Raw genomic sequence first — 15,671 nt, forward strand, 5'->3', positions numbered from 1 at the left:
CGGCATTGAATGAGATTCAGATTTGGTGATGTGGTCCAAACGTTTAATGAGATTCCTCCGGCCATATTTTGCCACCCCAGGCTGTCCATCACCCTCCTTCTGCCCCCAGCCATCTGTCACTCACTCTCCCCCCAACTTCGGCTGTCGCAATGGCAGCACAATGCAGGTTCAATGGCCGACTTTGTTACTTATAATGCTTCACACAGCAGGAACCGGGAAATGCAGAGCAGTTCCAGATGCATGGGAGATTATGGGTTACAAGGACAGCTATTGATTCCGCATTGAGCTGCCGCTGCGAGGCACCAGAGAGGCCCAGAAACAGCCCGCTGCTGTCAGGATTTCTGTCGTATGATTCTTTATTTTAATCACCTATGTGACACAGCACACAAGTGCTAACATCATGACACTTCCTCTGCTCGGCCATTTGCCGATTCACACCACAGGGAGAAGATGACCCAGGGAAATTACGGTGCAATTTTCCTAGAGCGACATTTTCAGACTGTTGGTTCATGGGAGGGTCCCCAGGAAAGTTTTCCGGGGATCCCCATTTTACACGGCATTGTGAAAAGGCCTAATGTCTCTCTGTAACCTCTTACAACCTTCCAGACTATCCACAACACCACCAACCTATGCATCATCCACAAACTTAACCCACCCTTCCACTTCTTCATCCAAGTCATTTATAAAAATTACAAAGAGGACGAGGGGCTGCAGAACAGATCCCGGTGGAAACTATTGGTCACTGATCTTCATGCAGAATGTGAACCATATACAATCACCTTCTGTCTTCTCTAGCAAGCCAAATCAATATCTTCAACAAGGCCTCCTTGCTTTCTGAAAAAGCCTTACATGGGAAACCTTATCAAATGCCTTACTAAAAATCTATGTATACAATATCCACTGCTCCATCTTCATCGTGTTTTGTTACATCTTCAACGAATTCAAGCAGAATTTTGACACACAATCTTCCCCTGATGAAGCCATGCTGAATATCTCAAATCAGAATATGCCTTTCAATATGCTCAAATGATTCAGTCCACTACAAATCTTCCTCACAATTGCAAAGGTCATTTTCTCTGCTCAATATTGAAGCAAAGTATTCATTAAAGACCTCCGCTATGTCTTCCAACTCCATGCACATATTTCCACTATCACCCCTAATTGGTCCTATCCTCACACAACTCATCCTCTTGTTCTTCTCATACTTGTAGAATGCCTTGGAGTTTACCTTACTCCTTCCCGCTAAGGCCTTCTCATGGCCCCTTCTAGCTCTCGAAAGACCTATCCAAAGCTCTTTCCTAGAAATCTTGTAATTCTTTAGATTTTTATCAGTTCCTTCTTAAACCTCTCACAAGCTTTTCTTTTTTTCTTAACTTAATTTTCTAGATCCCATGCGCACCCTGGTTCTTTCACCTTACCAACCTTTCCCTGCCTCAACTGCAGACATGAGGGGCTGGTGGGGGCCATTGAACTACAAGTGGATGCTCTGTAGCTGGCACTGGAAGTCCAGTCCATATGACTGGCGCACAGAGGTGCGGCATGAGCAAGAGTTTAAGGTTCCTGTACTCCGTACCCACACAGTACAGCAGCCACTGATCTCAGCCAAATGAGATTTGGAGGCCAAGGAGACCTTACTGTAATGGTATGGTATTGTATGTACTGGCCAGTACAGGCACAGGCTGGCCCACCCTCCTGATGACATCCTCTCCTAGATTCCTCCCTGAGACCCAGGCCATAAAGGTCGAGTCACCTCTTCCTTCCCTGCACTTCCCTAGCTTGGACCCGGGCCAGCAGTCTTGTGTGTAATAAAGCCTATAGTTCCCCTCAGTCTTTGTCTCTGTGATTATTGGGGCAGCTGGTAGTGCCCAACAATTTATTACACAGAATTATTTTAACATCTCCAGTAATGAAGAAGTTGCTGTGCCCCGATCGGCTAGAGGTAGAACCCAAGTCCCAGGTGGATCCGAGCTCTTTGAACAGTGGGTGAACTGTTTCAATAACTTCCTCGAGGCCGCCGCTGGAGTGGTCGATTCGGACGAGAAGAGGCTGAAGGTCCTACGGGCAAGAGTCGGTCAGAAGGCTTTCCAGGCCATCCGAAGCAGCACGACCTACACTGAGGTGATGGCTGAACTACAGGCGCTATACAAGCCCAAGGTTAACGAAGTCTACTCCCGCTATCTGCTGGCGTCCAGAAAACAGCAGCCTGGTGAGTCAGTTGAAGAGTTTATTTGATCCCTGGTCACACTGGGAAAAGACTGTTTGGAGAACTCCACAGCCCCGATATCGATGGCCCAGTGCTTGGTCTGGGATGCCTGTGTGTTGGGGTTGAAGTCGGATTATATCCAAAAATGTCTCCTTGAGGAGGATCAACTCCCACTAAAAAGAGCGATCTGACTGATAAGAACCTTAGATATGGCCCAACCCCACGCGGAGTTGATCGCGAGCAGAAGCGGGCCTACCACGTACGTACCGCCACGAGGACCACAGTCCTGGGAATCAGCATCAGGGGTGACTGACCCGACTATAGCTGCGGTGACACCGGCATCGTCGAGATGCAACTTCTGCGGGCAGGCTAGGCACTTGAGATGCCTCTGCCCCATGGAAGGAGCCACCTGCTCGGGCTGCAGGAAGAAGGGCCACTACCAGAAACTTTGTAGGTCTAGAACCCTGTCCAGGAGCAGCGCGGCTACCTCTAGCCGATCGGGGCGCAGCAACTTCTTCATTACTGGAGACGTTAAAATAATTCTGTGTAAAAAATTGTTCGGCACTACCAGCTGCCCCAATAATCACAGAGACAAAGACTGAGGGGAACTATAGGCTTTATTACACACAAGACTGCTGGCCCGGGTCCAAGCTAGGGAAGTGCAGGGAAGGAAGAGGTAACTCGATCTTTATGGCCTGGGTCTCAGGGAGGAGTCTAGGAGAGGATGTCATCAGGAAGGTGGGCCAGCCTGTGCCTGTACTGGCCAGTACATACAATACCATATCATTACAGTAAGGTCTCTTTGGCCTCCAAATCTCATTCGGCTGAGATCAGTGGCTGCTGTACTGTGTGGGTACGGAGTACAACCAAAGAATTTCCAGTACCGACCACGGGCGTAGTGAGGGGGCACCATCTTACTCGCTACCACCCGCATCCTCTACACCGCGGCCTACCTAATCTATGATGTAATTTCCGCCCTTGACGACACCACTCTGCCTTCTTCTCAACAATGGCAGTGTGGTCAACATGGAGGCCGCCATCTTGGGTGTCGGGCCTCCCCACCGACGAGGAGGAGGAGCTACCTGTCAGTCACCCTGAACCAACCCAGCCCTCACCCGATCATGAACTCAATGATGCAGCTCAAGGTGAATGGGCACAAGACGAACTGCCTCTTTAACAGCGGCAGGACTGAAAATTTTATCCACCCGAGGTGGTCCGCAGACTCTCCCTTCCCGTCTGGCCGATGACCAGATGGGTATCGATGGCGTTGAAGGACTAACAGACTTGTATTCCGGGGTACTGTGTAGCATCTCTGACGGTGGGGGAGGGGATTGTTACAATTATTTCGTATCACTGATCATGCCCCAGCTCTGCGCGCCGATCCTCCTGGGCCTCGACTTCCAGAGTCAGTTCAGGAGTGTGACGATGGCGTTCGGGGGCCCCCAACCACTGCTCACCGTTCACAACTCCCAGCTTACGGACTCCACTCTCCAACCAAGCACCAAGTCTCCAGCACCGTCCTGCAGCCTCACCACCTTGCAGGTGGCCCCTCCGTCACTATTCGCAAACCTCACCCAGGACTGTAAACCAATCGCCACCAAGAGTAGGCACTATATCACTGAAGGTATGGAGTTCATCCGGGCTGAGGTTCAGCGACTCTTGGCGGAGGGGATCATAGCCCCTAGCTCCAGCACCTGGAGGGCGCAGGTCCTCGTGGTCAGAGGAGCAGGCAAGCCCCGGATGGGGCCATCAACCGCTTCACCCAATTGGATGTGTACCCTCTACCCCGGATAGCCAACTTGATCAACAAGGTCATGCAATATAGAGTCTTTTCGACCACTGACCTCAAATCAGCTTACCATCAACTCCCCCCTCCTCCCGAGCGACCGAATCTACACGGGATTCGAGGCCGACGGCAAACTATTTTACTTGCTGCGGGTGCCTTTCAGAGTTACTAATGATATATCTGTTTTTCAGAGGGTTATGGATCGGATGGTGGAGGAGCACAAGCTGACAACGATGTTCCCATAGCTTGACAATGTCACCATCTGCAGCCACGACCAACAGGACCACGACGCTAACCTCGCAAAGTTCTTACGTACGGCCAAGCCCCTCAACTTGACGTACAATAAGGACAAGTGTGTGTTCAATGCAGATCGCCTGGCCCTTCTCGGATGCGTCATGGCACATGATGTCATTGCCCCAGACCCTGACCGCATGCGACCACTAATGGAGCTACTAGACCTAAAGGCACTGAAGAGGTGCCTAGGGCTGTTTTCCTATTATGCACAATGGGTGCCCAATTACGCCGATAAAGCCCACCCCCTGATTAAGTCCACATCCTTCCCAGGCTGCTTTTCACCAGATCTGAGGAGACATCGCAAAGGCCACGATGCATGCCATGGATTAATCCATCCCGTTCCAGGTGGAGAGCGATGCCTCCATCTTCGCATTGGCTGCCACACTTAACCAGGCAGGCAGGCCGGCCCGCACTCTGCACGGACCCAAAGTACGACACTCCTCCATCGACAAGGAGGCACAGCGATCATTGAGGCAGGGTGCCACTGGCGACATTACCTGGCCGATAAAAGGTTTACCCTGCTGACAGACCAGAGGGCCGTGGCCTTCATGTTCAATACAAAACAGCGGGGTAAAATAAAAAGTGACAAGATTCTTAGGTGGAGGATCGAGCTATCCACCTATAATTACAAAAATCTTGTATCGGCCAGGTAAACTCAACGATCCCCCAGATGCCTTATCCCGGGGGATATGTGCCAGTGCGCATCTCGACCATCTCCAGGCCCTACATGACCATCTGTGCCACCCCGGAGTCACAAGGCTGTACAACTTCATTAAGACTCAGAACCTCCCTTACTCCGTAGAGGATGTCCGGTCCACGACCAGATGCTGCCAGATCTGCGCGAAATGTAAGCCGCAGGTCTACCGGCCACAAGCCCCTTTGATCAACTCAGTGTCGATTTCAAAGGCCCCCTTCCAACCTCAAATAGGAATGCCTACTTCCTGATGGTGGTGGACAAGTTCTCCAGGTTCCCCTTTGCTATTCCCTGCCCGGATATGACCTTGATGATGGAAATCAAGGCACTGTGCAGCATCTTCACCCTGTTCAGGTACCCTGACTATATTCACAGCAACCCAGGGTCCTCATTCATGAGTGGGGAACTGTGACAGTACTTCCTTGCCAGAGGCATAGCCACCAGCAGGACCACCCGCTATAACTCCAGGGGTAATGGCCAGGTGGAAAGGGAGAACGCCACCATCTGGAAGGTCGTGCTCCTGGCCCTCAGGTCCAGAAACATGCCAGTGTCCCACTGGCAGAACATTTTGCCCGAGGCACTCCACACCATCCGATCACTGCTGTGCACCACTACTAACACCCGCATGAATGCCTCTTTGCTTTCCCTAGGAGATCGGCAAACAGTTCCTCCATCCCTCCTTGGTTGACAACCCCAGGGCCAGTCCTGCTACCGAAGCATGTCAGGGGCCATAAGATGGATCCATTGGTGGAAGCGGTGCACCTCATTCACGCCAACCCCCAATACGCTTTCATGAGGTACCCTGATGGCCACGAGGACACTGTACTGATTCGAGACCTGGCAAGGGCCGGAGACCCCGAAACAGCCCTGCCTGCCACTGACCAGCCCATGGATCTGATCACACTACACAGGAGCACAATCCTGAAGTCCGAGCCTGCTTGGCTCCTCAACCCAGGAGTCAAACCCCCCGAGAGACATCAGACCGCCCATTCCCCTGGGAGTCCCCATCATCATGCCGAACCAAACTGTTCCCACCCTGGCCTCTCCCGTGACAGCCTCCCCCCCCACTCCTCTGAGGAGCAGCACATGGACACGCCGGCCCCTCGTCACTCCGGCAGAAGGAGGAAGTCACCTGTGCGACTGAACCTCTAGTCAGAGAGAGAGTTTGCCTTTTCCCATTATTTTTCTCTTTTTTCTTTCTTCTTCCTCTCTCTCTCCCCTTCCTCGTTATTGTTCCCTGTGGCCTCTATTGAAAAAGAGGGAGTGACTGTAATGATATGGTATTGTATGTACTGGCCAGTATAGGCACAGGCTGGCCCACCCTCCTGATGACATCCTCTCCTCGACTCCTCCCTGAGACCCAGGCCATAAAGGTCGAGTCACCTCTTCCTTCCTTGCATTTCCCTAGCTTGGACCTGAGCCAGCAGTCTTGTGAGTAATAAAGCCTATTGTTCCCCTCAGTCTTTGTCTCTGTGATAATTGGGGCAACTGGTAGTGCCCAACACTTACATTGCATCAGGGTTACAATGAGGGATTATTACTTTACAGTACCCAGGTGCATGAAGCTCTCAGTGCTTCCTGTGTCAAATAAACAGTTCATAGTGTTGCCATTTACATCGACGCTCATCAATGCTATCTCCAGTTGGTGAAGGCTGTCTTGGTCGAGTGCAATGGAGGTGAGCATCTGTGTTGGTTTGGGGATGCTCGCCAAGATGGCTGCCCCCATGTTGTGCACGCAGTGCTGTCCCTTGCCGCCAGAGGTGGAGCCGAAAGTGGTGCTGCCCAGCTTGCTATCCCTAGGGCCCTGTCAATCTGTCCCCGGTCACAGGAAGTGACACCTGAGGTGAAGCTGGAAATGGGGTGGTCCAAGATGGAGATGGCTGTCGGCCCTACACAGCGCTGCTGGAGGAAGGTTGGGACCTACACACTTTCTCATAATGCCCTTTGGTGCAGGGCTGGCGCTCTTTGAGCTCGGCAGCTCTTCCGGGGGTGCTTCCATGGCCTGCAGAAGTTGTCCAAACGAACAGCACCCAAGGAGGATCTCAACTCCTCATCAGCCAAGTTGGATTTTGGAGCCCCACTCATTGTACCTGTGGAGTTTGTGCCCGCAGCATGCAGACTGGAGATGCCATCGACTGAAGTCTTAAGCAGACTGCGGGAGCAGCTTGGAAAATTGCCCCAAGTTCCTACACCAAGGCTTGAATCAATGACATTCTATTCCAAAGGAACTTCGGGACTGTGAGGTGCACATGGGCTACCGCTACAGAGGACATATGAGGGCCCCTTCAGAGTGCTACGAAACAATCATACAACTTCTGTACTGGACATTGGGGGGCATTCAGAGGCATTTACAATTAACTGACTAAAGCCCACTTATTTCAACCTTGATCGGCCCTTGCCATGACCCCCGATGTGAAGGTGCAGACGACTGTCGAAGAATGGCACCAGAGATTTAGCCTTCTATCACCGGTTCTGGGGGGAGGGGAGGGAGGGAGGAGGGTGGGCTATGTGGTGGCTCACTGGAGGCTTAATCGAACTGGCTTGGGAGCTTCTGAGTAACATCATGACGTCACAATGCGATAACGTCATATGGAATGCGTGGGGTATTCAAAAGCTGCAGGTAACTGTTTGAGTAAAGGACTTTTACTGAACTTCGAATCGACTACGTCTGATCATTTTCTCATTCTTCATTTTGCACTGCAACACAGTTGCTACAATACCTTAAATTGGAAGTGTTGACCTAGTGAAACTGCATCACAATAAGTTTGTGTGCAAGACAGCAGTACTGGACTGCAATAAATAATGGATCAGTGTAAAGTTCTGCAGTTGGGTTCCTCACAAGTTAGGGTATGCGGAATCAAGTTGCTGACACCCCTATTCTCCTTGTACCCCCACCCCTCCACTTCACAGCCAAGTCAAAAACTCAGTGTAATTGTTTTCACTTGCTTGGATGACATAACAGTCAAGATAATCAGGACAAAACAACCCCTTTTTTTGGTATTCTAAACATTAATTTCCACCACCACTGCATGCATATTAAGGCCACATTTACTACCTCCCAAATCTGTGAACTCTAACACCTGAAAGGGCAACAGCAGCAAGTCAAACATCATTCTGGTTTAGAAAGATATGTCTCTTCCATAATCATTGGACCTATTATTCAGTTTTTGTTGTAGATTCTTTTTGTCTTCCTAATATATATACCTGCCTAATTTTTTATGATCAGCAGTCTTCAATAGAATACTGTTGCTCCCTTTGTCTAAATCAATCATAGAGTGTAAATAGTTGAGACCCCCCAGAAGTGTTCCCTGTGGGAAACTAGTGGTTGCAATTTTCTGATGTGAAAATGAAAAATTCAGATCTAGTTTTTGCATTCTGTCAGTTATTTGATCCTCTATTTATGCTATTAAATGATCTCAATGTCATAAACCCACATCTTGTGCAATAACTTTCCTCATAGCATCTTATCAATTGTCTTTTGATACTCTAAATATACATCACAGGTTTCCCATTATCCATGGTATCACTTACAGTCACAAAGAGTTCCACAACTAATACAACATTATTTCCATGTCATAAAATCTTGTATAAAGGTAAACATTCATGCATGTTTCATGGTGGTTGTCTCACCTTTCACCCAGCAACTATGGGCCTGCTTCCAAGTCTCATGTAGGATCCATCCAATTTCATTTAAAAAAATTTTTTAAGCCATAGCAAAACTATGTTTCTCAATATTCTTTCTAAAAAAGTTGACATACAGCTCTGCTGGAGACCATCATGAAACTGAAAAACTTGACTGGTTAGCTTGTGGCTGTTAACTCTTTCCTATAGGTATTCCAACCAGACTTATTTGATACCCCAGCAACTAAACATGGATCTTGGATTGTTTTTAACATGATTCATGCTTTTATTTTGCAGATTCACATCAGAAAGGAATTAAGGAATGCTAGCTTTTGCATGGAGTAAAGATGTTCAATGGCGATATAAGCTACACTTTTTTTAATTAAAGCTGAAGCAGGTAAGGTTAATGGTATCACATAAAACTTAAATGTTAACAAACTGCTCAAAATATTGCATTTGTCATGCACTGTCTGCAAATTTTCTAGTGTGATAATGCAGTGGTGACCACTTCGCCAAACACCTGCACACAGTTTCTAGACTAAACTAGAAGTCCTGTTGCTAGCCATTTTAATTCCCCTCACCACTCACATACAAACATGTCTGTCCTTGACCTTATCCATTCCCAGGTGAGGCTAAATGTAAATTTGAGCATCAACCCATAATATTCCTGAAGGATACCAATGGCATGAATGTTGGATGACCTTCCCACCAATATTACATTCTGCTGTTTACATCACTTTGTTTTAATTTTTCTCTTTAACATCCCCCCCCCCACTGATGTCTTCCCCTACCAATTTCTCCAACCCTCACATCTCCTGTCTAATACCCTATCACCTCTCCCAGTCCCCCTCCTATCCTCTTTATACACTTGATATTTCTCTTCTCTATGTTATTCTCAATAAAGGATTATTACGAGCTCAGAGGATCCAAAAACCCAGCAGCAATATATATTCACCAAGACAAATGGTTACTTAAACAAATGTTGCTTTTAATTATATTTAAGCATGAAAACAGGATCAAACTTTATATTTTCACTATTAACTTAACCTAATTTAACCCCCTTCTAATTCTAAGCGTATGTGTATGTAATGTGTGTGTAAGTTCAGAAAAGTTCTTTGATTCACAGTCCAATCTCACTTCTCACTCCTCCAAGTTCACTGGTTGCAGTCAATTCTTATACTGTGCACAGAATTTAACATTTATGAAGTTCAACAGACTTTGGTGCTAGAAAGGTAAATGGTTACTGCTCAGGAAGTTTCTTGATTTTTTTGAGAGAGATTTGTTGTTCGATGCACAGCCACAACTGATTCCTTGTAACCAGCCGCTTTAGTGTCTTGCCAAAGAAACTTGCCCCATTAAGGTTTTCCAGATGATAACCTCTTTCTTTCAGATCCCCATAGAGTTCCTTTTTGTTGCTCTTATTTCAAGTGAAACATTAGTCAGCCAGTCCTTTCCTCTTTCATGAACCACAAGGGCTTTGACTAGGCTGAACTAAGCACTCACAACCCGTCTTCCAAATGGGGTTTTTCCACAAGCTTGCCAGGTTGTCCTGTTCCAGTCCCAGCTGCTGCTGCTGTCTGTAGCACTGCATAACTAATCTCTCTCTCTCTCTCTCTCTCTCTCTCTCTCTCTCTCTCTCTCATTCTCAAAGAGAAAAACCTGTTTGACACTCTCTTCTTGGAAAACCACATGACCCTCCTAGAACAGCAAGTTCCACTCCAGACAGCCTGCAGCTCCAATGAGTTATTTCATCTGTTGCCTTTTTGTAAACAACAATCCATTAGTGAAGTCTCTTGGGCAATCTCTTGGGTAGGAAGTTAAAAAACAGGACCTCCAAGGTAGTAATCTCTGGATTGCTGCCGGTGCCACTCGCTAGTGAGGGTAGAAATAGGAGGATGTGGAGAATGAATGCGTGGCTAAAGAGATGGTGCAGGGGGAAAGGGATAAGATTTCTGGATCATTGGGATCTCTTCTGGGGAAGGTCGGACCTGTACAAGAGGGACAGACTCCACTTGAACTGGAGGGGGACCAATGTGCTGGCAAGCAGATTTGCTAGAGCTGTGGGGGAAGGTTTAAACTAGATTGGCAGGGGGGTGGGGAACAGAGTGTGAGAGCAGAGTCAAGGGAGCATGGCCACCTAGATAGGAATAAAAACGATAACAAAGGTAGGATGGAGATTAGGGTAGAAGGTAAAAAAGAGAATATATGTGAGGGTCATTCTCTGAGATGCATATATTTTAATGCAAGAAGCATAGTGAACAAGGTAGATGAGCTGAGAGCATGGATAGATACTTGGGGTCACGATATTGTGGCAATTAGTGAGACCTGGCTACAGGATGGGCAGGACTGGCAACTTAATATTCCAGGATACATTTGTTTTAGATGTGATAGATCAGGGGGTAAAAAAGGAGGAGTTGCTCTGCTTGTTAAGGAGGACATTACTGCCATGAGGTGGCAGGATGGTATGGAGGGATCGACCAGTGAGGCTGTTTGGGTGGCAAGAGGGTGCTAATAGGGGTGTATTACAGATCACCAAATGGGCCAAGAAAATTAGAGGAACAAATTTGTAGGGAGATAACGTATATGTGTGAAAATCATAAGGTAGTGATCATGGGAGATTTTAACTTCCCACACATTGATTGGGATACCCATACGGTTAGAGGGCTGGATGGGCTGGAGTTCGTTAAATGTGTTCAGGATTGTTTTCTAAATCAGTTAGTAGAAGAACCGACTCGGGATGGTGTAATACTGGATCTCCTGTTAGGGAACGAGCTAGGTCAGGTAGCGGACATTAATGTTGGAGAACCAATTGGGTCTAGTGATCATAATTCTGTTAGTTTTAGGGTAGTTTTAGGGAAGAGCAAGGAGAGGCCTAAAGTTGAGGTTCTGGATTGGAAAAGAGCAAATTTTGAAGGAATAAGAAGGGATTTGGGAAGGATTGAGTGGGACAGGATATTTTCAGGTAAGGATGTTAATGAAAAATGGAGGATATTCAAAAAAGCAATTTTGAGGGTACAGAGTAGTTATGTCCCAGTGTGGATCAAAGGAAAGGCTGGAAGTCATAGGGAGGCTTGGTTTTCGAGGAATATTGGAAATTTGGTTAGGAGAAAAAGGGAGGTGTACAAGAGGTATAAAGAGCAGGGAGCTGAGAAGTTGAAGGAGGACTACAAGGAGTGTAGAAGGAATCTTAAGAAAGAAATTAGAAAGGCCAAAAAAAGGCATGAAGAGGCTTTGGCTGACAGAGTAAACATAAATCCAAAGGGTTTCTATAAGTACATTAAAAGTAAAAGATTAGTGAGAGATAAAATTGGACCCCTTGTAGATAGCGAGGGTAGGCTGAGTGAGAAGTCTGAGGAAATGGGTGAAATTCTAAATGATTTCTTTGCCTCGGTATTCACTAGGGAAAAAAATATTGAACCACTTGAAGTAAAGAAAAATAGTGGGGAGGTCATGAAGCATATAAGGATAACCGAGGAGGTAATGATGGCTGTGTTAAAAAAGATAAAGGGATAAATCTCCCGGACCGGACAAAATATTCCCTAGGACACTCAGGGAGGCTAGTGGACAGTTAGTGGGGCCATTAACAGAGATATTTAGGATGTCACTGGCCACGGGGGTGGTACCAAAGGATTGGAGGGTGGCGCATGTGGTTCCTCTGTTTAAGAAAGGGTCTAAATGCAAACCTGGGAATTATAGGCCTGTAAGTCTGACGTCTGTGGTGGGCAAGTTGATGGAAAGTGTTCTGAGGGATGCTATTTACAAATTTTTGGAGGTACAGGGATTGATAGGGAGTAATCAGCATGGTTTTGTCAGGGGTAGATCATGCTTGACAAACCTGATTGAGTTCTTCGAGGGGGTTACAAAAAAGGTTGATGAAGGGAAAGCTGTGAATGTTGTCTATTTGGACTTTAGTAAAGCTTTTGACAAAGTTCCCCACAGGAGGTTAGGAAAAAAGGTGGAGGCATTAGGTATAAATAAGGAGGTAGTGAAATGGATTCAGCAGTGGTTGGATGGGAGGTGTCGGAGAGTAGTGGTAGAAAATTGTTTGTCCAATTGGAGGCCGGTGACTAGTGGAGTTCCTCAGGGTTCGGTCCTGGGTCCACTATTATTTGTTATATATATTAACGATCTGGATGTAGGGGTGGAGAATTGGATAAGCAAGTTTGCGGATGACACAAAGATTGGTGGTGTTGTTGACAATGAGGTCGATTACCGTAGATCAGGGGTGTCCATCTCAAATTCACGTAGGGCCAAAATTAAAAATTTGGACTAAGTCGAGGGCCAAACTAAAGTTCACCCTTTGCTTGACCTAAGGGAAACATATTTGGTCCCTGTGGAGATGTAGTCAGCATTCACAGGCTGTATCCATTTTGGCCTGCATCAGGACTCAGCATTTCCTGCTCACTCCTCAGGCTCTAGGCCTCTATTCACCCTCGACCCACCATCCCTCTACCTGACCAGTCCTTTACCCAACCTCTACTCACCCCTCACTCCACTCGCTCTGCCTCTACCCACCCCATCCTATACACGCCCCTCTACTGCCTCTCCCCTCAACCTGTTCCTCCCTCTACCCATCTCTCACCCTCTAATTACCCCTCCCCTACTCACCCTGCCCCTCCCTTTACCTCTTCCCTATCCACCCCTCTTTCTACTCATCCCTCCCTCTAACTGCCCCTCGCACCACCATAACTTCCCCTGCCCATTACTCCTCACCTACACCCTCTGCCCACCCCTGCTTACCCACCCACTCAGGCCCAGTGCGCTGCCGATCAGCCTTTGCGGAACAGCAGGGGCCGTGCGTAGCCTGTCATGTCCGTCGCGCCGACAGGAAATCACAGGTGCTCGCCAATCCGCCGCACCGCTCTACAGGTGGGAGAAGTGACTGGTTGTGCGGGGAGCCTTCCAACTGGCTTGCCGGCTGATGACATCGACAGACTTCTCGTGTTACAATTTTGTTTTCCCCGTTCTCAAAGTCTGCACGGTAAACCTGCAACACTCTTGCTCCCTCCGCGTCCCGTGGATCTGATGCCCGGGTGTTGTTAGGATTCCCAGCAGATGGTTTGTGGAACTTTACCATTCTGGATTCCTTTTTGAGAATATTCTGGCCATCTTTTAAGGGGGGTGGTTTTAGGGGGGAGAGGATAGTTAGGGGGTGGGGAAGGATGTGCAATGAAGGGGGAGGATGGTGGGGGTGACATTACCAAAAAACAGCATCGGCTCTCGCTGCAGAGCGGGCCACCTCTCATACATTTTTGAAATTATCTTGCGGGCCAAATATAATTATATCGCGGGCCTAATTTGGCCCGCGGGCTAGAGTTTGACATGTGTGCCGTAGATTAAAAGGTGACTTAGGAAGGCTGGAGGTGTGGGCTGAGAAATGGCTGATGGAATTTAATACAGATAAATGTGAGGTGCTACATTTTGGAAAGGCAAATTTAAATAGGTCATATACATTGAATGGTAGACAATTGAGGAGTGCAGAGCAACAAAGGGATTTAGGAGTTATGGTAAATAGTACCCTCAAGGCTGATACTCAGGTAGATGGTGTGGTGAAGAAGGCATTTGGAATGTTGGCCTTCATAAATCGGAGTATTGAATTCAAGAGTAGGGAAGTTATGATGAAATTGTACAAGGCATTGGTGAGGCCAAATTTGGAGTACTGTGTACAGTTTTGGTCACCAAATTATAGGAAAGATATAAACAAAATAGAGAGAGTGCAGAGAAGGTTCACGAGAATGTTGACAGGATTTCAGGGTCTGAGTTACAGGGAAAGGTTGTGCAGACTGGGGCTTTTTTCTCTGGAGCGTAGAAGATTGAGAGGGGACTTGATAGAGGTGTTTAAGATTTTAAAAGGGACAGAGTAAATGTGGATAGGCTTTTTCAATTAAGAAGGGGAGATTCAAACTAGAGGACATGGTTTAAGATTGAAGGGGAAAAATTATAAGGGGAACATGAGGGGAAATTTCTTTACGCAGAGGGTGGTGGGGATGTGGAATGAGCTTCCGGCAGACATGGTCGAGGCGGGATCATTGGTTACATTTAAGGAAAGAATGGATCGTTACATGGATAGGAGGGGACTAGAGGGGTATGGACCGGGTGCCATTCCTTTTTTTTAAGAGATTCAATCTTTCAGGTGCTATGATAACACATGTGGATCTTCTTAACACGGATGGTTGTTTCGGCTCTACTGCTCCACTACTGTTAAGCACTGGTGGTGTTTCCTCTGTTGCTGTGCAGGCTGGATCTTCTCCATTTGTCTATTTCTGCAATGCCTCTTGTGTTTTCAGCAGGCTCTTTCAATTCCTCCTCAGTATTTAACCATCCTCTGTTCCTTCAATGTAGGATCTTGGATTTACTTTCTCTAGAACAGTAGCCTTTTTGTCCAAAGTGCTGGAATCTCTGAGTGTCACTGTGTCATGTTGTGCCAAGTGCCCTAAGCTTGTTGACTTGTCATAGTTTGCTTTTTGTCTCTATTGCAGGCGCTTTTGTTTCCGTTAGACATATTCAACATCTCTGTTCTTGTTTGGGTTTGCAGAGAAGGGAAGTGTAGTGCGTAGTTTATGTCCCATCAGAAGATCAGTGGGTGTCATGTTCAAGTGGTGAAGGTCTGTAACTCAATAGAGCTAGATAAGGATCTGAACCACTATCTCATGTTTTCTTGAGCAACTGTTTAACTATGTGAACTCCTTTCTCTGCTTTACTGTGGATGCAGAGGACATGAAGTCACATGTTGAAAATCATACTCTTTTGCAAAGTTCTGGAACTCTACAACTGTAGCATGGTCCATTGACACTGTAAACAATTTGAGGAATTCCATATTTTGCAAAGATCAATTTCATATATTTGATCACACAAAGAGCAGACATGCTAGGAAGTAGCACATTCTCCTGATAGTTTGATAGATAATAAATAACCAGCAAGTAATTTTTCCTATCCATGTGTAACATATCAGTCTGAACTTTCTGCCATGGTTCTGCTGGTACGTCAGTTATTATCATGGGTTCCTCTGTCTGCTTTGCGTGATGTTTCAAACAGGTCTCACAGCTTGAAACCATCCTGTCAATGTCAGCATT

At 47.0% G+C, this 15,671-nt stretch overlaps 2 protein-coding genes across 2 annotated transcripts in view; one reads left to right on the plus strand and one right to left on the minus strand.

The window, feature by feature from the left end:
- LOC138760435 (exportin-5) overlaps positions 1-7,462 on the minus strand; it is a 175,784-nt gene extending 168,322 nt beyond the window's left edge. The window contains exon 1 of the mRNA XM_069931026.1: positions 7,361-7,462. The gene's annotated coding sequence lies outside the window, so the exon portion shown is untranslated. The remainder of the gene's footprint in view (positions 1-7,360) is intronic.
- A 278-nt stretch (positions 7,463-7,740) lies between these two features.
- The window catches only part of LOC138760430 (apoptosis-stimulating of p53 protein 2-like), a 132,070-nt gene continuing 124,139 nt past the window's right edge, over positions 7,741-15,671 (plus strand). The window contains exons 1-2 of the mRNA XM_069931013.1: positions 7,741-7,824; positions 8,896-8,995. The gene's annotated coding sequence lies outside the window, so the exon portion shown is untranslated. The remainder of the gene's footprint in view (positions 7,825-8,895; positions 8,996-15,671) is intronic.

This window comes from Narcine bancroftii, chromosome 4, assembly GCF_036971445.1.
Source record: "Narcine bancroftii isolate sNarBan1 chromosome 4, sNarBan1.hap1, whole genome shotgun sequence".
NCBI classification, from domain to species: Eukaryota; Metazoa; Chordata; class Chondrichthyes; order Torpediniformes; family Narcinidae; genus Narcine; species Narcine bancroftii.